Raw genomic sequence first — 23,363 nt, 5'->3', positions numbered from 1 at the left:
ATATGTTTAAGTAAACACCAGTTTAAGAAACAGATAGGTAGCCGTGTTGGTCTGCCATAGTCAAAACAAAATAAAAAAATTCCTTCCAGTAGCACCTTAAAGACCAACTAAGTTAGTTCTTGGTATGAGCTTTCGTGTGCATGCACACGAAAGCTCATACCAAGAACTAACTTAGTGCTACTGGAAGGAATTTTTTTATTTTGTTTTGACCAGTTTAAGAAGAAAAACTTTGCTGGATTGAACCAAAGGTCTATCTCAGGGGTCAGCAAACTTTTTCAGCAGAAGGGCAGTCCACTGTCTCAGATCTTGTGGTGGGCTGGAGTATTTGGGGGGGGGGATGATGCAAGAGCACCACGAGCCCTGGTGGCTGCTTACCTGTGTCTTGCGAGTGGCAGGGGCTGGCAGTGGTGGCAAAGGGACGATAAGCAGTGCGCGAAAGGGCTATAGAGAGTGGCTGCTTAAAATGGCAGCCACTCAAGAGGGGCGCTCAGTCAACTGCGGCTCCTGTGTCTTGCAAGCGGCAAGGGCTGGCGGCAGCAGAGAGACAATGAGTGGCCCTCGAAAGGGCTCTGGAGAGGGGCTGCTTAAAATGGTGGCCGCTCAAGCGCTGCTGCTGCTGGCACTAACAAAGTCCAGCCCCCTTCCTCCTCTAGGCAGGGCGGGGAGAAGCCAGAAGGAGGGAGGGTGGAGGAGGCGCCGCCACTGCCGAGGGAGGGAGAGGGAAAGAACTGAGTGCTGGCGATCCACACGGCGATTCCTGGACCGTCTGCGGGCCGGATCCAGAAGGCAATTGGGCCTGATCTGGCCCACGGACCTTAGTTTGCTGACCCATGGCCTATCTAGTCAAGGATTTTATTCTAACAGTGGCAAACCAGATGCCTATGGGAATCAAACAGATTTGAGTGCAACAGAACTCACCCCACGTGTTTTTTTGATGGTTAAATAATGTATCTATCGTTGTCATTGAACTTTAATTAACACATGGAGCTTGTGTTTGTTTGGGCTTCCATTTTCACTCCATTGGAAGGGAACTAATCTGTGTGCAGTTACAAAAAACAATTTATGCACAGATCTGACCCGTCCCCAGGAATTTATTAACAGATCTGACTTACTCACCATCAGAGTGTTCTGGGTGCATCTCACTGCTTGGGGCCGCTGAACACAGAAGGACAGATGGATCACAGCGACATTTAGTTTTGTCAGGGTAGAAACTATCTTTTCAAAAAGATAATTGAGGCGGCCGCAAAGGGATAAAGTACATAACATTTCCTTAATTACAAAATTGTCTGTGTGGATGCTGCATCTTTCAAACACTAGAGTTTATGCAACTATGATGATTGGTTTCTTTTTTATACCTTTCAAAGTGGTGTGCTTCACAATGGAAATGCTGACGCAGCCTAACCAAATGAAGCTCGGCTCAGCCAAAATGTGTGAACACAATTATTTCAATAACTGTAGACATAGTAGCTCCAAGAATAGATTTAGACAACTGCCTTGCAGCAAAAACACCAATCATATGCCTAAGTTTGGCAGAGAAGGAAAAGCTGAAACAAGAGTTTCTTACAATAAATTGTACACCGGCTACCTTCAAGGACTTTTGGTGCAAATTCAAGAATTTCAGGAGGCAAGGGTTAGGGCACTTTGAAGATGAATTCAAGGCCTAGAGATCATTGGGTTTTAAAATTGCTTTCAGATTGCACTACTTTTGCCCCAAGTTCAGGTTAAGTTGGGATTTGAATGCCAGACCATCGTCCAATTTTACATTGGCATGTCATTTGAATATGGATTGTGTTCAGTGGTGTCACTCAGCTGACAAGAAGGCTTCCCTCAGTACAATGGAGACACAAACAATTTCAGCAATTCTCCTCCCCAAAGTACCACTTTCAAAATGCTCATTAACATTTTGAATTTGAAATATCCTTCCTCAAGTTAGGCTTGTGGGGAGGGAGTGGAGCTTCCATTGGCATTGCAACATGACAGTGGTGGGTTGTCCTGAGAAAAGTGGTCTTTCCACACCCAATTATTTTTTAAATTCTTTGTTTTTTTAAAAAACGAGGTGCTGGTACTAATTACTTGATAAAAATGCCATTGATGCCCGCACAAAATTGCTGATATGGGCAGTCACAAAAAAGATTTGCTAGTTCTCTGTACTGGTGAGTACCGCCACACAAAAACACTGTCCACACCCATAATGATCTAAATAAATAGTCCTTAAATTTAGAAGAGCACTTTACCATTGTTCTGTCTGTCATTGTTCTGTCTGTCATGCCAGACCCCCCTCAGGCAACAACAATGAATGTTAGTCCAGGTATAAATTCTTTGGGAATTACTGTGAAAGTGACCTTGACATATTTTTCATCTTAATGCCTGCTGCCTTACTATGTGAATTCTTCATTTTACATCTGCTAGGCATAGCAAACAATTCTGACCAGAGAATTGTCCACTACCTGCAAGCTGGATCTTTTGACTAACAAATTGCAGGTTGTTTACCATTAGCAGCTTTAATCACAAATGTAAAACCATTTATTAGCCTGGGGTTTTCTGTTTCTGGTTTTCTGTGTTGCTCTATTTTGAGAAGTATATTATTCCTGGAAGTGCAATACAAACCTAGTAATATAAATGCACACTGAAGAAGTGTGCATGCACACAAAAGCTCATACTGAAATAAAACTTAGTAGGTCTCTAAGGTGCTACTGGACAATTTATTTATTTATTTATTTTGACTGCATCAGACCAACACGGCTACCTACCTGAATCCATAATAATAGAGTAATAGTTACAACCAAACTTGAAATGTATTTGACACACTACTGATAAAACTGAACAATTGGCTAATATCATCCGCAGTCCCAAAGCGACCTTCTGCTTCATTTTGCTCAGTCATTGCATTTTATTTAAAAAGTGTGTGTCTCCTCCAAGGAGTAATAGAATAGACTATGTCACACTGTTCCAAATCAATATATAAATGAAAGAAGTCTAATTTCCATATTCTCTATTCTTATCAAGATACTGTATAAATAATCTGCATTTCTTTATCTAGATTTTGTAATCAATTTGCCCTCTTTGATCCTCTCTAGGCATATTATGTTTCATTCATTAACTCTTAACCAACCCAAGCAATATATCTGCTGCGGAACTGAAATTTACCAAAACTTTTTACTGATTTTAAAGGAAAGCAGAATCATCCCTTAAGACTCACTTGAAGTAGCAATCACCATGCACAGACCACTTATCCATCTGTTGCCTCAGATCAGAAATTCCTTTATAAAAGCCTGCAAAAAAATGTTTACAGTGCAGGAAAACAAAATGAAAACTAACAATAAATCATTTATTTCAGTACATGAATAATACCAGGAGGAATTTTTCCCCACATGCAGGAAGAAATATCGGAACAAAGATCTGTTCCATATCTGGTGGAATTCTAAGATTTTGGGATCTGTGACTTTCTAGCTAGCAGTCCAAATCTCTGATCAGCCACCTCTGCCATGTTTCCCTTCTTCCCCATGTTCACCTTTCAGGAGGGAGAGCAGTATGGCTGCAGTTAACACTGCCTATTGGGAGGATTGCAGAGTGGGGTACTCACCCTTGCCCTGCATTTTCAGTACAGTACTGGCAGCTGTAGTCTTGCCCGTGTACTGCTTGCACCAACATGGGCGGCAGCAGCAGCAGAACCTCTCTAATGCCTGTCACCAGCCAGGGTGGTGGCTGCTGATGAGCAGTGGCATGCTTGCTTGGTGGGCAGCAGTGTTTGGGCCTTGTATTTGGATTGGTGGTTGTGCAGTGGCAGCAGCAATGTCCCTGCCTATCCAGGCCAAGCTGCGGGAGCAGATCGAGCACATGCATGTCAATCAACAATGAAGCACAGCCATCCCAGCCTGCTTGCAGCAGAAAGCAGAATCAGTCAGGTGAAAGGCAAGTGAGATGTATGCATGTGATATGCAGTGAATATGAAGTGTGATTAATGTAAGTGGGCAGTGAAACAGCACTACTGATATGATCAATGCTATCATAACTGGCCTGTGTGTATGTGTGTAAGTTTGAGCAGTGTGAAAGTGCTAGATAATGGAATAAGGGTGTTTCAAGGATATCCATTTCTGTCTGTGAAATGTGGGAGGAGATTTATTTCTTTACTTACAAAATGTATTTGTATACCACCCACTCATGTAAAACCCCAAGGCAGTGCATCACACAGAATACTATAAAGACAATCCAAAATCACAAAATAATAAAAATAAAAAATGACTGGCTCAGCTAAAGAAAACAAAACAACCCAATAGGCCTGTTGGCATAAACAAAAGTTTTCGAGAGACATGTGAAAGCAAACCTGTGAATGCCTGCTGCAAGAAGCGTTCCACAGTGTGGAACTAGCAAGGCTACATGCCTGACTTCCGGTTAAGCCTAGTCGGGCTTTGGTAACATGAGAGACAACCAACAGCACTCCCCTAGATGATCTTTGATCAAGCTGAGATGTGGTTAGTTCATTCAGTTGGCAACATTATTACCTTTGGATCTAGGAGTTTTGAAGCAGTGTAATTAGTGGAACATTATCATTTTGTTTTGTTTTGTTTGTTTTTGGTTTTTTAAAAAACAAAGTAACTCACATATTCTGGAAAAGAAAACATTGCCCAAGAAGTTTCTCTATTTCACCCTAAATTTCCATTTTTCTATTGAAATGGAAAAATAACAGCCCCCCCTCTCAAAAGTTGGTTTCCCCCTATTTTTTCTCTCACCACCATTTTTATCAGCCTTTAATAAGACCCTGTACAACTTTACCAATAAACTGTTCTTGCAAGAGTTGGTGATCATGTGACATTCCCCTGCCTTGTGACATCACAAGGTCCCAACCCTTGATAAGGTTTTTTTTTGGGGGGGGGAGGGATCTCCATCCTGCCAACCTAGTGTTTTGGAAATGCAAATATTGGTAACTGCTGACTGATGTGAACAGTGGTGGATTTTGTTTTGTAAACTTTGTAGCTGTGCCATTCCTCATCAACACTGCTGATTTATTAAAAACACGTTATCTGTATGCCCTAAACGGCCTCAGTTCAGTATACCTGAAGGAGCATCTTCACCCCCATCATTCTGCCCGGACACTGAGGTCCAGTGAGGTCCAAGTTACAGGGAACCAGGCAGAGGGCCTTCTTAGTAGTGGCACCCGCCCTGTGAAATGCCCTCCCACAAGATGTCAAAGAGAAAAACAACTACCAGACTTTTAGAAGACATCTGAAGACAGGCCTGTTTAGGGAAGCTTTTAATGTTTAATAGGTTATTGTATTTTAGTGTTCTGTTGGAAGCCGCCCAGAGTAGCTGGGGAAACCCAGTCAGATGGGCGGGGTATAAATAATAAATTATTATTATTATGTATTATATCATGCATATCATGCAAATTACAAAGATCCCACAAGCCTGAAGTCTGCCTACCCCTGATGTAGCTTATTCTGTAAAGTAAGGATGAGCTGAAAGGAAGGATAGCTGCAGTATAATAGGCACTAATGGTCAGAGGGCAAATTTGCTGCAGATATCATACAGCAATAATTATGTCCACTCCTGCAACCAATTCGCGCTGACAACAGATCCTTGAGGGAGAAGTGGTCTGTCAGTTCTAATAACACCCAGCTTCATACTTTAAAGGACTCCTGCTGTGGAAACAATGGCCATTCCATGGACATATGCACAGGAAGCCATGTGGACTGTAAGAAAGATGGATGCACAAGAGATTTATGTGAAGTGGATTTAGCTTAGGCCATCTTATTCCACACAGCTTAAACTCAAACTCCAGAGAGTATAATGTTAGAGCTGATTAAAGCTTTGTCTTTCTGATGCTGATTCAGATGTGACATTAAAATTCGACGCAAAGCAAATCCATGTAAATTATACACTGGGACAAACCTGTCTTTGAAAGAGACATTAGCCATCAGTACAACACAGGAACTCGGTGTCAAAGAAACTGGTGATGAAATTGCTGATTGCAATCCTGCCCCCCAAATATCAGGTCTACACTGGACTCTTTGAGAAGCATCAATAAGGTAGAAGGAATTCCTTTCTAAAGGGCTGGGCTGCCTCATTTGCCTAACATGGCAGGGAAGGCAGTTTTTATCTGATCGACTGAATACCTGAAGGTTACAATCTTCCCTCAACAAACCTTTTTTCACAATTCAGTGAAGAGTCTAATATAGGAGTTCAAGTGTTTAGCGTGGGCAAGATGTTTTTAGTGGAGGGGAGAAAGTTGAGTGGGAGATTGTGCCCATAAACACTGCTGCCTTGGATCTTAAAACCCCACCTATTAAAAATTGTGTTTTTATTATGCTAAAACCATGCTTTTAAATTATTCAAATAATGTGGACTAAATTAATTATTCTGGTGAAAGGATTATAATTCCATTAACTAATCTTGAAGCCATATCATAACTTCACTGTGAGCTGCCAGATAATGACTCACTATCCCTTTTGTCCTCCTCCTCCTCCTTGTTGTTGTTGTTTAGTGGTTTAGTCGTGTCCGACTCTTCATGACCCCATGGACCAGAGCACACCAGGCACTCCTGTCTTCCACTGATGGCAGCTTCGAGAACACTGTCCAACCATCTCGTCCTCTGCCGTCCCCTTCTGCTTGTGCCCTCATCTTTTCCAGCATCAGGGTCTTTTCCAGGGAGTCTTCTCTTCTCATGAGGTGGCCAAAGTATTGGAGCCTTAGCTTCAGGATCTGTCCTTCCAGTGCGCACTCAGGGCTGATTTCCTCCTTACCTGGTGATTATTATTACAAAATGCAAGTCATTCTTTCTTCTGCAGTAACCTTCATTCTAATCTTTCACTTTCTGGGACACAAATGCATTCTCTTCTTAGATATAATCACCTGCTTAACATCTGGCTTAGCAATTTCAGGCATGGCAGAATGGTTTGATAGGCTTGGCCTTGAGTATCTTGTCACTGATCACAAATACTGATAATGCAAACGGTAGTGAGATTAACTCCTTTCTTCTTGGTGAACAAGGTAATTTTCACAGCATCAAAATGATCATATCAGCATTCTGTTCACGAAATGTAGGCGTCACTACACCATTTATATGCTAAGTCTACAGTATTTGATATCTGAAAAGGTTCTTCTGAAAGATAGGATCTTTCCATGTTTGGGGAGAACATCTGCCTTGAATAGAATTCTCAGGTGAGCAATGCTGCCATCAGGGCTCAGTAGTCAGACACCTGCCAAGGTCCATGCCCCAGGAAGGTGCTTGGTGGCCCTGCTCCTCCTCCCTACTGCCACTGCATGTTCACCTGCTCCTCCAAAAGAAGCATGCAATGAAAGGAGTTGTAGCCCATGCTCATCTCATCAGCTCCTAGGTGGACTGGGATGTAAGGGAAAAGACTAGCTAATGGCCTAAGGTACAAAAGCAGCAAAAAAGAGGCAGGCCTACTGAGGGTATCTGGCCCAAGCATTGGGTGGGGGGCTGGGTAGGGAAGGGAAGGACAATCACTCAGTGGCAGAGCACCTGCTTCACATGCAGAAGGTCCCAGGTAGGACCTACATTTGGGGGGACCTGAAGCTTGAACTGATATGAGGGCCTCTATGCAACTAGCAACAAGGTCTGGGTAACCACTGTTATCTTTTTCAGTGGGGTTATTCTATGACAGATCATCACCTTAAAAAACCCTCAAAAAACCCCTACTACATCCCTCTGGGATTGGACCCTGAAGCTGAAGCTTCATTAGTTCCATAGTAGATCTGCCCCTGGTCCCAGGTTCAGTCTCTCACTTCTCCAGAGAGAAACCAGGGAGAGCTACTGCCTGTCAATAAGCAAACAATATTGAGTTAGATGGATAGATAGATAAAATCTTTATTTGCATCAGCCACAAGCCATAGCAAAGGAATCAAATACAGTCAAATACAGATATAGCTAGATGGTTGGCTATACAACCAATGGTCTGGCTCAGTACAAGGCAGCTTCTTATGTTCCCATGCCCAGTGGTGGCTGGTGCCCACTGGCAGAAGGAAACAGACCAATAGTAGGTGAATCCAGAGTCAATGACTACCTAATTATAGTTCTGTCCCGCATCATCCTCCCTCCCCACCCCATGAATTGTAAAAGGGCAACATTGAGGCAGGGCCACCCCTTGGGCTGGTTGAAAGTAAGAAAGTAAGCAGCTGAAGGCTGGCAAGGGGGCAGAGTGAGATTAGTGAGGCAGTGCCCTGTTTACCATAAAAGGTCAGCCTCCATTGCCTATGCCTGTGTTACAAATAACATTGGCTCCCAATCCATTTCCAGTGCTGATTTTGACTCTTAAAGTTACTCATGGCTTAGGGCTTGAATACTTGAAGAATTGCCTGTCTCCATACGTGTCTATCTGTAAATTAAGATTGTCAACAGAAAACCGCCTGTAGGTGTCCCCACCATTTGAGATGAGGAAGGTGGCAGAGAGGGGGCCTTCTCAGCTGTGGCACCTTGGCAGCTGAAGGACCTGCCCTAGCACTTCCATTATTATTATGTTAGCAACTTTTTTTTTATCAGCCTGAACTTTTAAAATGTGATTTTAATGTTGCTTTGTGTTGCTTTTGGGCTCTTAGCTTATTTTATTTGTTGTATTTATATTTTAATTCTTTTATTATTTTTATAACCTGCCTGTGAATATGATTGAAGGACAGTATAAAAATACTTGTAATTAATAAATCCTAAAATTAGCTTCACAGCTCTTCAGCCAAATATATCACTAAGACTGTAACAGACATTTTCTAGGCACATAGCACCAACTGAGAGCACTGATGCTGATTCATAGGTCTGTCCTTGATCCATCTGTGGCAATGAAGCTATTCCCTACAAAGGGTCTCCCCCCGTCCTCATTTCACAGTGCCAAATGTCACAAAGCATGTTTATCATAATAACACTTGTTGTTCTCTCTCTCTCTCTCTCTCTCTCTCTCTCTCTCTCTCTCTCTCAACTATAGAAGTTTAGCACAATGACATTGTAAAATGTCTTAACCCACTTCTGGTAAACCCAATGATGCTCAGTACATAGCCCCTCTACTACCTCTCTCCATTTTAGCATATTAATTGCCTGGTAGTGTTATAAATATCTGGAACATTTTGCAGATGTGATGGCATCAGCCTTGGTATTTATGCAAAGCTATGTAGATAAACCATTCAAAAGTCTGGCATGTGTCCACTGGACAAATTGCCCAACCAATATGTGGGCAGGCAAGGCCTTCACTGAAAGCAGTGCTAACAGCCAAGATATCTCATCATGTGTGGTTGTTAAGGGCATCAGTCTCAACAGACTCTCTAACACTTCTCTGCTAATAGCATTTTTAAAGGAATAGAATTACTAAGCAGGTTTATCAGATGCCAACATTTACCATGGCAGTACCTTGCCAATGTTTAGCCTTCCCTACTCACTGTAGTAGATTTGGCCTCACACCAAATCATGGATCTATATTCTTCTATACAAGTCTTCATAGTGTGCCTTCCAAACTATGGCCGCTCCTGTATGATAGCCCTATTATTTAAGCAATACGAATTACATATGAATTATTTTACAATAAACAATCTCCTGTTCCTTATTGCTCTCTAAGCACTAGGAGCCAAAGACGAGACTCCATTCACCCAGTTAGCATTTTTTTTAAAAGAGGTCCCATTCACTGCAATAGCAAGTATAAGGGGATTTGTCATGGAGCCTTAGCGGAAGATCATGGGTCGAAGCCCCACTTCCTTCAGGCCAAGGTCTCAGTCTTAATTAGGGATGGTGGAAGGGATTCCATTCAGTTTGCTTATGAAGCCAAATCCATCAAATCCACGTGTTCTGAAACAATATGAGAACTGAGACACAACTATCCTTCAAAATTCATTTTGAATTTTGAAGTTCTCCAACTTAACAATGTTTACAAAAATTAATAAATTAGGAGGAAATGTACATCATAACGAATATATTGGTGAAAATTACCTACTAAAATGCATTATATAAGGACAAATTGTTTGCAAAAATGTGTACATTAATCTAAACTGCATGCAAAAATATGTTTATTAGGAGAAATTCACACTAAAATGCTGAAGAATTTCCATGAAGATTCCCCCCCCCCTTCAAATATTTATTCTTCGTCTTCGGCGATCACACATAGCCGAGTAAGATTGTCTTCCATAAACACGGTTTTAACAATGCGTCTGTAAGTGACTGTGGAGGCCAATTCTGGATCCACACGTCCTTCCACAGTGGGGACATTGGTTCCTGGGTGGGAGTTGATCACGGTGTGGATTTGCCAAGCATGCCTTCCTCTTAGCATGTTTCTCCCTTGCCTTCTGAGTTCGAGTGTCTTCAAAGTCCATGACACCTTTGGTAAAGGCTGTTCTCCAACTGGAGCGCTCGCAGGCCAGTGTTTCCCAGTTGTCGGTGTTTATACTACATTTTTTAAGATTTTCCTTGAGACAGTCTTTAAACCCCTTTTGTTGACCACCACACTTTCCATTTTTAAGTTTGGAATAAAGTAGTTGCTTTGGAAGAAGATCACCAGGCATCCACACAACATGACCAGTCCAACAAAGTTGATGTTGGAGAATCATTGCTTCAACACTGGTGATCTTTGCTTCATCCAGTACACTGATATTAGTTCGCCTGTCTTCCCAAGTGATGTGTAAGATTTTTCGGAGACACCGTTGATGGAATCTTTTGAGAAGTTGGAGATGGCATTTGTAAGTGGTCTATGTTTCACAAGCTATATGTGGCTGTAGAAATTTAAGATTTGAAAAATGAGAAGTGGACGGAAACAAGATGGATAGATCCTTCCATTCCTAGTCCAAACCAATCCATTCCCGTTCACCCTGCCCCAGCATGCCTCCAATTGTTATTCTAAACAGCGGCATTGTTTCTAGTCTGGCCCTGAGTCAGAACACTGAGCAGTTCCAGGCCTTGCAGCAATGTTAGAAACTCTTTTATGCAGGCTGGACAAGCTGTGGTGCGTTAGCAAGAACATTTAACCATGGTACCTTAAATTATGCAAGTGTTGGGGGAAGGTCAAAATAGGCAGGTCCCTCATGGCTCAGTATCTGTGCAGATCTATGTTATGCTTAATAAGGTTCTGACCCTCATTAATCCAATAATTTCCTATTTATTTTAGATATTGAGATGCTGAGATGCTGAGACACAACTGAGTAAATATTCTTTTGAGGACAAGGACATTTCTTTTGGAGAAAATCTAAAGTAGCAGCTCTAGGAGGTCTAAGTTGCTGAAAAGGATCAATAACTTCAGGGTCTAAATTCGATATTCATGAAACCTGAAATATACTCAGAGTCGCAAGTGATTTCATGCTCTTTATTCAGCTCATAGTGGTGAGGAGGAATGAATGAATGTCCCCTCAAAGTATCTGCTTTATATACATTATTTACACAATGGGCTGCACATGATTGGCTAATTCCGGAATTCTACTGTAAGCCAATCAGGTTGTAGATTCACTTATATCTGGAGCATGATTGGGTGGTTCCTGCCAGCCAATCATACTGCTGCATTGTTCTAGGACCAATCAGACTGCTGCATTCTGAATCCTATTGTTCTAGGACCAATCAGACTGCTGCAATTTGGATCCTATTCAACTCAGTACATAACACCCCTCCCCTCTAAGTTCCAGTCCTGCCCGGGAGGTCACATTCATAGTCCTCAAGGTACGCCGGCGGCCTACGTGTGCGTTGCGGCCTGTGTTGTTCCCTGGTCCGGGGTTCAGGTTCTGGCTCGTGTTCCAAGGATGCTGGCTGTGATGGGCCTGTTTGGTCTGGCACAACCGGCTCGCTCAGTCGTGGTTCTGGTTCCGGTGTCCTTTCGGCCTCGCAGGTCCTCTCTGTATTTACTGATTCTGCCTCTCCTTCTGGCCCCTCCTGCTCTATGGACCTCACTGCCCCACTGTTCCCTTGGGACTCCTCTGACCTTTCCTCCTCCTGGTTTTCTCCCAGGAATCGTCGCCGTATCTGGTCGCAGTGGCGGCGCCAGCATTGCCCCCCATCCGTTAGCACCTCGTACGACACGGGGCCAGTTCTAGGATCAATCAGACTGCTGCATTCTGAATCCTATTGTTCTAGGACCAATCAGACTGCTGCAATTTGGATCCTATTCAACTCAGTACATAACAAAACCCAAGCAAAATTTGTTTTGTACAGGCAACTCCCCATTTACACATGTTCGAGGCATGTGTAACTACAACTGTACGCATTTCAGTGAACCCAGAAGTGGCATGAAAAGGAGCCAAAGTGGACCTTAAAAAGAGTGCAAAAACAGCAAAAAAGGGGGACAAAAATCTAGCAATCCCACAAGCCTTTGCAAGTGCAATTTCAGGAGCCTTTGCACTGACCTTTGAGGCCTATGGAGAGTTGGGAGTTTGAGCAAGGAAGTTTGGAGGAACCGATTATTGTGGAGTTTGATGAATTTTTGTTTTTTTTTATAGGGTTTCTCCAGTCACAGTTTAGGTTTAGAGGGTGTTTTCAGGCTTTTTCAACGGTCTTCTCAATATACGTGACTTCACTTAAATGTGCAGTGCCTCAGAACGCAAATGAGGAGTTGCCTGTATGCCATCCACTCCACTAATCTTGGGGAATCCACATAAATGAGCCAGTTTCAGTTCAGTGACAAATTCCTTCCATCAGGGTTTGTTAACGAAACCTATCCTTTACCATCTAAACATCCCTTGCAATTTTCAGAGCTGAAGAAAATTTGAAATGTACAAAAATAGCATAAATCCAGGTTTATGGAACCTATTTTCTAACATTTTACATTTTTATTGCTGCACTACATCTTCCCTACTGCATTAAGCTACTATTAAAATCAACCTTATTCTAATCATGCATCTTCTCTCTCCCCTCCTACCCCCCCCCCCCGGTGCCTTGCATAACATTCAATAATCAGGATGTCAGGGAAAGGCTTTATAAAGTACCAATGGCCTGCAGCATGAATGTCAGCTTGTAGAATTTATTGCCAGAGAGGTGTTTTATTCATAGCCAGACCGGCAATTGGTTTCACTATGATACATTTTGACCAGTGGATTTTTGGTTAGATTTCCGGTGTGTGTACTATTACCCAAGTACATCACTTTGCTGTTTTTGATATGGACATATGCCTATGCTGAATGCTTGAATGCCCATCTGTGCACCTGTACAAAATATTAAAGAATTAAAGTATTCATTTTTAAAAAAAAAGATTTCCAGTGTGCGATTTTTTTTGTTGGGTATTATAATATGGATTGTATTCAGCATAGCACTAAGGTGAATGTACTGTCAGTGCAAGTATTTTTCCTTGTGTGATGGAACTTCTCCCCTTCTACTTCCCCTGTGCCCCCTAAATTTGCCCTGGGCAGGTTCTTCCAACCCCCAATATTCCAGAGCAGGATTTTGGGTTGCGAAGGATGTGAGTGGGAGGAGGAGAGGGGGAAATCCTCTTGCACTAGCACTCATTCTTGTGCTGGTTCAAAAAATGAGTTGAACATTCAACACCCACCAAGAGCTCCTGAAATCACTTACAAATTGAAATTAGCAAGCACATTAATTAAAGACATATTTGTTTATGAAGGCTTCCTCTGAAATGTTCTTATTGTTCTTCTGTTTACTGAGTTTGTATTATTTTTTATTTTAAACTGTTTATTGTACACCACTTTGGTAACTTTGGGTTATGAAGTGGCTTATGAATCTGCAAATAAATATGAAAAATAAAACAGGGACTCTACCACCCTGTTCAAAATGCATACCTGGCCACTGGAGTTCTCCCACCATCTGAATCAAACACTGATAGTTCAAATGTTATTATGCTATGTTAAACTATAACAGGTTAAAGAGTAAGAAATAATATACCAAAAAAACCAACACCGCACTTATAAAGATACTGGTTTCCATGCATCTAGGATCAAGTCCATCCTTCTTCCTGCCAGCCTGCTGGTCATGCCTACACAGGTTCTTCTACATTCCTTTTAATCTTTTTTAATGTATAAAAAATGATCACCATCAACTTGTATCGCCTTTTGCTGTCTACTGGAATCTTAGGTGTCTCTTTCTGGTTGGCTCCCTAGATTTCTGTCTTTCCCTCAGTCACAATCTCCCATTTAGTTCCATGTCCTCATTGTTCCAGGCAGGACAAGCATCTTTGTTCTCTGAAGCCAGCACTCATGTGTTCATTTTCTATCTATAATCGAGACATTTGTCAGGCTGTGCTTCTGAAATTTCCTAGATAAGCATGCTATTGAAGTCCTGTATCCATCAATTCTATATTTTTAAATCTTGCCCAAATATTCTCTCTGTCTCCATCACCACTTCTGCTTTTGTTGTGAGTTCTTAATTGCTTTAAGATATGAATGCTGTGTTATTCACATGGTTGTATATCTCTATAATTTGAGTCCACTTGATTTTGCCTATAATCAAAAATGATTATATATGTGGGTGGATATATATATATATATATATATATATATATATATATGCATGTTATTCCAATTGTATACCAGAAAACTATTCATCACTGCAAAATTATGATGAGGGCTCTTATTTTTATAATGGCTTCAACAATCATATGCTTTCAAGGGACTTTTAAGAAAGGAAATAAGGATAGACATGGTAATTCATGGGAGGAGGGGACCAAGGTCTCCCCACCCCCAGACTTCCTGGCACCCTTCTGTGACTCCATGAATTTCAATAAGGCCTCACAGTCATCTTAGCTTCAGATATGATTGATCAGCAAAATGGGTTAAAAAGAGAACAGGGTGGGATTACTCCTATTTTATTAGACAAAAACTGACCATCAGTGCAAATGCATCTTCCACACTTAGAAAGCTGCTTTATAGCAGGTCAGGCTACTTTACCATCTAAGTAGCAGCAGATATCTTGGGTCTCAAGCAGAGGACTTGCATATTGCCATCACTGGACTTTTTATCTGGAAATGCCATGAGTGAACATGACACCTTCTCTGTACACATCTTGTGCTCTACAACTGAGCTTTGGTTTCTCCCAACTTTAATGCTATGCCTAACCAAAAATCCATCTACATGCATCTATCTCTCTTGCATAAGCACAATGTTATAATGTAACACTAACTGCAGCCGGGAATTTCAGTCAGTTCTGCCTTACTGACTTGCACAGAGACTCATGTGTAGCTTGGAAACATACATGTGTGGCTCAGTTAAAAATTACTAAACTACCATCATGCATATTGTTTTGCACAAGAGTCTAAATGTGGAATCCTATGTTCCAAAATAAGAATGATTGGTCTAATTTTATGCCTTAAAGTAGCAGCTGTTATTCCATCTCCCTCCTCTTTCCTTACAAGATTTTGTAAATAAGCAGGAATTGTGAAAATATGTCTACTATTAATTGGGGATTTAGTTAACATGCGTAAATAGGGTAACCCGTGAGAATGAAGACTATAAATTGCACTAATAAAGAACATGACTCAAAGAACATATAAAATTAAAGTTCAAGCCAAAACATTCTCACTCATTTCTGAAGAAGATTTTGTCTCAGACATTTACTCTTGAATTTGCAACTCAACCATGGGTGAGTTTTCAGACATGAAAATATAAGTTGATAATCAAGCAGGGGGGGAAGTGCTTCCCCCCACAACATCTACAATGCTTTGTAATGTTTTGTAGACATAGAAGTCAAAGAAGGCAGTCTAGAGATGGACAATAAAAAGGTAAAGGGACCCCTGACCATTAGGTCCAGTCGTGACTGACTCTGGGGTTGCGGCGCTCATCTTGCTTTATTGGCCGAGGGAGCCGGCGTACAGCTTCCGGGTCATATGGCCAGCATGACTAAGCCGCTTCTGGCGAACCAGAGCAGCGCACAGAAACACCATTTACCTTCCCACCGGAGCGGTACCTACCGTATTTATTTACTTGCACTTTGACGTGCTTTCGAACTGCTAGGTTGGCAGGAGCAGGGACCGAGCAACGGGAGCTCACCCCATCGCAGGGATTCGAACCGCCGACCTTCTGATCGGCAAGTCCTAGGCTTTGTGGTTTAACCCACAGTGCCACCCGCATCCCAGAGATGGACAATAACCCTCCTTAAAAAAAAAGAAAGCTGCTCTAGTGCTCCTGTGATTGCCTGCCAACTCCTCTGCTTCATATCAGCAAAGAAAGATTTTCACCAGGAACATGGAAACATTTGTGGAAATGGGTTATCTATTGGCTGTGGTAAAATTATTCACACACACACAAACTTAAAGTAGTTTCTGTGCAGTATTAATCAAGGCATGGCATTATTGGCCATGACATTATTTATAAAATAGGCTTTTTAAAAGCAGTCAAATATTAGAGGCATCCTAGTTTGGTCTTCAAGTTCTGAAAACTATGGCCCCAAACTATGTTCTCAAGTTTAAATATTCTTCCTGGCATATCTCAACCTAGAGTCTTCATTATTTATGATTATTTAATATTTGAGAATGTAATAAAATTAAATGACACAGAAACTAGGAAAACCAGAACTTTTAAAGCATTTGCTAAGTAGGCCACTTTGCCAAAAGCAATGCAAAAACTGTGGGTGTTATCATAGTCACAAAAAATAGGAGAGATACACATACATATATGGGGGGGGGGGACCTGAGGGAGTTAAATCTCTTGCATTGCAAAGATGCAGGATACTAAAAACAAAACAAAAAAACCCCCACTGATATGAGTTGGAGAATACCTCTTTTCTGTTATGCTATTTTTAATAGATTAAAAATGGAACCTAATATAGTTAAGAGCATGTACTGACCAGAAACAACAGTGGTGTCTGGGATAATTTCACTTCATATCCATCTTCTCTTCAAACACAATATAGTTCCTTCCCGACTGATAAGCAGCCAACTAAGTGTGTAGCTTCAAGTAGCAAATATCCCCTTGTTGGCAGGGTCCTCAAAATGATGATGGTGGTCAAGCTTTAGGCATGTTTGAAGGAGATTGCATATTATTATTATTATTATTATTATTATTATTATTTTATATACAGCCCTATACCCGGAGGTCTCAGGGCAGTTCACTTCAAGTCCAGTCATAGAACTGAAACTTCTTTGGTTATCCAGGTTAATATTATTTGTCAGAACAAAGATGGGGATTGTGAGCCTGTTCATTCTTCTTGACTTTCAATACATAGACCATGGTCTCCTTTGGAGTGGCTCATGGAGGTGAGGACTGGGGACACTTTATTTCAATGGTTTTGCTCTTACATTCAGAGCTGTTTTCAGAAAGTAATTATAGGAGACCACTGTTCAATGGCATGAGAGCTTCCCTGTAGTGTTCCAATCATGTTCTCCACACTATTTAACTTCTGTATGAAAATGGTGGAAGCTGTCATTAGGCGTTTTGGAGTGGATGATACCCAGCTCAGTCTCTTTGTTCCATCTGACTCAGGAGAGGAAGCTGAGGTGCTATACAAGTGTTTGGAAGTGGTAATAGCTTAGATGTAGGCCAACAAATTGAAAATGAATTCTGAAAAGAGGCCTACTAAATAATTGCATTAGCAGAGCCACCACAGCATGTTCCACTAGTACAATGAGACTTCCTCCTCCTCCTCCTCCCACGTGCTCCCCATGCCCCACAAATCAGCTCTGGAGAGTTGGGTGAACAGCAATCAGGGTGAGGAGAGGAGATAATTCTGTCAGGAAAGTAGAAATGCTTGCACTGACTGAGCAATCTACTTAGTGTTATTTTGAATCCCATGTGGAGGAATTGTGTGTGCAGCAGAACTTGGAGAACTTTTACACTTTTATGGAAAGAGCAAGCTTTACAGCTCGGGAATACTCTTGGATCCAGCATTGTCATTTGAGGCTAAGGTGGCCTTGGTGGTTGGATTTCTAGCTCGGCTCAGAATTATTGCAATGCACTCTGTGTTGTAATGATTTGTGCTTCTTATTTCAAGCAATAATAATAATACCAATAAATTATTGCCAATATTTATTGCTTTTTCATTACAGCTTTGATATGATCAAACATTGGGCCACCATATTAATGGCATAGAAGAGATCTAAACAGCTGGCTTTTCTCACAAGTTTATGGCAGGTGTGTGGAGTTGCACCATGGGGATGCTCCTTGCACACTACTGGACCGGGAGGGGCGGCACAAACATGCAGGAAATAATTATATCATCATCATCAAACCTTTTATTGGCATCACAAATAATTATATTGATGGAGAAAGCACTTTTATCATTGAAAGGAAGCAAGTTTCTTTTGAAGCTTGCGAGTTGTAAAAAAAATAACACCTTCTAGTTTTAAACTGGCCTGATCTTTTTTTTTTCTTCAGCACTCGTGGTTTTCTGAAGGTTACGGTACATTTTCCTACATCAAGATTAATCTGCCTTAGTCATGCATCCACAGTGGACTATACACTGGAGCAGCCCATCTTAGATTGCAGGATATATATATTTTCATTATGTTCCTGGAGCGTGCTTTTCCCTATTGTATGTCAAGTTAACATTGGGCATATTATGATCTTATTATGATCCATTCTTATCTATGACAGCAGATTTATTGCAATTGTCTCAGACTGACTCAGCAGGGATTAAACATCCACAATTTACTTTGAGGAAAAGTTTGATGCAGGGTTCACAGACAGATGTGATGTCTCACAGGATCTCCTGCTAGTATCTAATGTTCTTTTTTTCAGTGAAAAGGGAGATAGAAAGTGGTCATAATACAGGACTGATTTAGAATGTACAGACCTATTAATTTCAGTGAATTTAAGCACATTCAACTTTGCCTTGTACTGGGCTTGCATATTCAAGGCTGATATACTTTTGCTTATTTTTATTTTTTATAATATATGATATATTCAACCACATCTATTTTCCAAATTTCAAACATCTTCAGAAGCCAAGAACATGCTATGAGTCAATAATTTATTAATGTCTACATAAGCCATGAATCACCCATGACATTTTTATAGGATTTATTAGTAGTAGCTATAGCTATATATTAATTACGGTAGTAGTTTGCTCTTTACCAGCAGAGCAATTTTAATGCAACCTTTCTGTGCCCAGTGCATTATTGACTTACTGATCAATATGTTCATGGGATATATCTGAATATAACATTTGTTAAAGATGAATAAACCTTTAGGTAGCCAATCGTAACTGAGTTTTGTTACAATGATGTCTTATCACCATATACTGGGAGGGTACTGCTCAGCTGCTCTAACACAAAAGACTGTTAATAACTGCCATAACTGTACCAACTGACACAACTGCCTCCGGCATATGACATCACAGAGTTCTATAGCCCTGGTGAGCATTAACCCTTTACTTAGCATTTTGAATGTTTTCATCCCACACTATCTACAGCATAGGGATGGACATGAGTGGTGCAGAGTTTTTAAAGTATAAAGTTATAAAGTGTCTCCTTCCATTATAATGTGGACATAGACTGTCATGATCTGAATAACATATATGCCTTCTTTTAACAATGTTAATTATTATAATCTCATTCCATTTATTATTTTCATTCAAAGCATGTGTGCCTCCTAATTTACTGTGGTTTCCTAGTGATGGATTTAACTTTCAGATAATATAGTGACTGCCAAGGTGACCTAACCTTATTTATGCTCATAATAATTGACATAGCATATACTGTATGTAGCAGCTGGGATACTGTTATCCCTAACATGAAAAATATCACAGCAATTCAACTTATTAATGGACAGCTTGGTGTCAAGCACATAAAAACTATTTATGCTGGCAGATGTGCATCCCACATAACAAATGAAGACTGTCATCTGGCTGAGTAAGAGATGTCAAAGAAACTTACTGATAGGTTTTCTACTGGCAGACTTCTGCTAGTCAGTTCTAGGGGTTGTGAGCCTATTGGAAATTTTGAGAGAGTGCTGTAGGTACCAGCGCTCCATTTGCTTCTCTGTCCGTCCCCCCCCCCCCGAGAGAAAGTGTGTGTGTGTGTGTACGTGCGTGCGCATACACACACACACACACACACACACACACAATTTGCATCCCACTGGAGCCCAGTGGGGTATGTGGGGTGTTGGGGAGGGGTAGTGCCTCTGGTGGGGGACACGTTGTACTCCTTCTGGGGTAGCTTGTGTCAGGATTTCAGCCTACACTCGAGTAGGACCCTGGCAGAGACATGCCCGACTGGCATGTTCTCTCCCTCCTGGTTGATCGTTTGGGAGTTTCAGAAGCTTTCTTCATCCCAAACATCACAGCAACCAATACCAACATCGGCACACTTAGGGATCCTCAGAGTCTGTGCACCTTGCATGACAGACCTCAGCAACTCAGCATTTTGGCGAATCTACTTTATTTACATATAAACACACACGGAGCACTGCAACATAGCTCCCTCTCTCTCTAGCATCAGACAGCAAAGAGAGAAAGATCAAAGGACAATAGTCCCACTTCACGGAACACAGTAACATAAACATCCTGTCTCCGTCACTTCCCACTCTGTGGAGTCAAAATATACCGTCATGTGAAAGACAAAAATCCCATGACTGCAATCATGGATCAGGAATTCTAACATCTTGCCCATCTTTGGTACCCGCTCTGCACTCACCACTCACCTGTGTCTCCTAGAAGCTGTCAGCATGCAACAGTGGCCACACCCCAGGAAACAGCATCAACTGACTGGGTGAAGGTAGTTGATGGGTCTCAAACACTCTGTGAGTTAGGGACTTCCCCTGCATGCGAAGACAGGCTCTGGTGGATTGAGCGGATGAGACCATTCATGGGTCCAAACACCTAGAAGATGATTTATGCACATACAGTAGAGGGAAATGAAGAGCAGATGAGGCTTGTCAAGCTGGGAGGGTAGTCCACCTACTTGCACCCAAGGGAGGTCACTTTGGTGCTGCTAATGCAGGGTTTTGACTTCTCCCCTGGAGGCACAATCCTTTCTCTCTTGAGACAGACAGATGCCAACAAGGGGAGTCCAATGCAATTAAAATCATATTTTTAAAAATCAAAATGTTATCTGCAAAAAAACACTATCAAATTAAAGCTTACACTGGTAGTGTATATGCTGAAAATCACAGATCCAGTGATTACCATAACCACAAAAACATGGCCTGAGGGATCTTCATGTTTTTTACATAGGAAGACAAGAAAACCACAAACTGATCTGTGGACCTCAAATTGATCTAAGATTTGATGGTGCTTTTGAATCAATCTCTTGTAAAAATTTAGATGATCTATAAGCAGTGCTTTTTTCTGGGGGTACACAGGGGTATGCATTAACTATTAAACTGCTTTGGATTCTTTGGGAAAGCAATAACTCTTTAAAGAGGTATAGTATTGCTTAAATGTATAGTGCAGATAAGGCGTCTCTCCCCCCCCCCCCCCATTCCTTAGCACACCAAATAAAAATAACAGAACATCCGCATTATGTCCAGCAAATCTCAATTAACGTCAGCATAAGTTGAGACCAATAATGTGATTTTATCCAGGCAACATAGGGTCACCAGGTACTATAAATACTTTCCCCAGGGCTGCTGCTATGACAATGGTTGGGGGAAAACACAACCACTGATTGTACATGTTTTTCTGCACAATTATTATAATTAGGAACTGGCTATAATAGTAATATTCTTTGCCAGATTTTGAAAAAGGTCCAGAATCTCCCTAATATGTTTTGTCAGTTTTACACAGGACCACCTAAGAAATTATCTTCCAGAACAGCAAAGAAAGGGATTCTTTTTGACCCTGAAAATATAAACATGGTTTGTCTTTTGTGGAGCTGTCAGCACAAATATCTTATACTACAGTGGCTTGCATTTTTTATATTCATCGTGTTATGTTTTCTGGAATGCTAATGGGGCTAGGTAAGCAATTGTGCTACACTGGCTGTGGGAGGAATGAATTAAGGAACACTTGTTAGGGAAGGGGGTAGAAAAGGAAATAGAGTTGGAATAGGAAGCTCCCATGGATCACAGAATTATAGAGTTGGAAGGGACCCTGAGGATCATCTAGTCCAACCCCTTGCAAATCAGGAATATGCAGCTGTCCCTTATTGGGATCGAACCTGTGATCTTCGTGTTATCAGCAACACATTCTAACTAACTGAGCTATGACAGCAGAGCTCTGTGGATTCCAACAACCTTCTCAGATGGTGAAGGTGTCTTATTCCCCTCTTAAGAAAGGAAGAGGTGTTATTTTTAGAATTACTGGTAAGTTTCCCTGTCTCGTTGTTTCATATGTCGTAAACCACCTTCAGCCTTTAGCACTGGGTAGAATATATATCAAAATAATACATGGACAATTGTTGAAACAATCAATCATATACAATTCTGTTCTGGAAAGACTGACATGCTTTTTCTTTCTTCCTGAACAAACAGCTTGGCAAATCAGCTTGGAAGTGCACGACCTTTACCTTACTGCGAAGATAATTAGGTAGCCACAGGAACATCAGGCTGAAAATTCGAAAATCCTCAAAACTGTGGAAAGACAAATGTATAAATTCCGGGGGAATGGGAACAAAGGATGGGAGGAAACTGGAGGTGGAAAAAGGAAGTGAATGAAGTAGAGAATATTTGTGAATAATAGATGAAATTGCTGCTTTTCCTAGTAAATAAAGTGCTAGACAAAAGTGATACAAAATATGCCCCACTAGGCCATGGTAACCATAGCAACAACCAAAGGCGTTGCTGCCTGTCTTCCTGGTGGATCCGCCAGAAGTATAATACATATTTTATATCTACAATAATTACTCTCTAGACATTTTTATAGTAGTCGGTAGTTTTGTGTCCTATATACAAAAGACTTTGTCCATGACTGGACCTAACAGTCAGGGGTGCCTTTACCTTTATGAGAGCTTATTTTCCCATCAAACAGAAATGATGAATAAAATTGATGCTGTTTTCTAATACCCCTTTTTGTCTTTACTATCTTAAAAGAGAAAAAAAAATACTTGTAAGGGAATTATGCATGTGAGATTGCACAGGGGAACTTTCTATACTTTAATTAGTTAGGAAATCCTTTTGAAAAACAAAGATCTTTCCACATTATAAAAAATGGCTGTTGCAGATCTTGAGTCACTGGAAGAAATGGACACAATAAATCAAATTTAATATGTTGCATTTAAAAATATTTTATACTCCATTAGCCAAGATTATTTTCCCAGAAACGATTTAGGGACTGGTTCTGATGCAACATTTTCCCTCTACACACACTGAATATATACTGTAGAAATAGAAATCCCATCCAGTTCAGTTTACTTTCTGTTCCTTATATTCCTATCTTTTCTGTTAAATGCATGTTGATTTCTCTGTTCAACAGAAAGTTGATCACATTCTTCTGTGGGGAAAAACATTATTGCAGCATAAATCCTATGTGCAATGGCACAGTTTTCTCTTGGGAAGACATGGCCTGTAGAGATGCTATGCACAAGGTTTCAGAAGGAGACAGGTTTAACATTGGTCAAGAAAGTGAAATATTT

General features: G+C 41.1%; 2 long non-coding RNA genes across 3 annotated transcripts; both read right to left on the bottom strand.

Annotated features, from left to right (window-relative positions):
* Window positions 1-303: 303 nt before the first annotated feature.
* Window positions 304-22,851, bottom strand: LOC307219660. Of its 2 annotated transcripts, none has more exons than XR_013840494.1 (3): window positions 20,494-22,851; window positions 3,200-3,272; window positions 304-1,211 (listed from the first exon to the last, which is right to left on the bottom strand). It is a non-coding gene; the product is annotated as an uncharacterized lncRNA (long non-coding RNA). The 2 variants fall into 2 exon arrangements; XR_013840495.1 differs by lacking the exon at window positions 20,494-22,851 and adding an exon at window positions 19,725-19,782.
* On the bottom strand, window positions 9,971-19,649 carry LOC307219649. Its single transcript, XR_013840479.1, has 3 exons — window positions 16,700-19,649; window positions 12,101-14,358; window positions 9,971-11,250 (listed from the first exon to the last, which is right to left on the bottom strand). It is a non-coding gene; the product is annotated as an uncharacterized lncRNA (long non-coding RNA).
* Window positions 22,852-23,363: the final 512 nt, after the last annotated feature.

Source organism: Podarcis cretensis (genome assembly GCF_951804945.1).
Source record: "Podarcis cretensis genome assembly, chromosome: 7".
Taxonomy (NCBI): Eukaryota; Metazoa; Chordata; class Lepidosauria; order Squamata; family Lacertidae; genus Podarcis; species Podarcis cretensis.
Note: the sequence above shows the minus strand (reverse complement) of the source record. Positions and strands in the feature narration are given on the sequence as shown.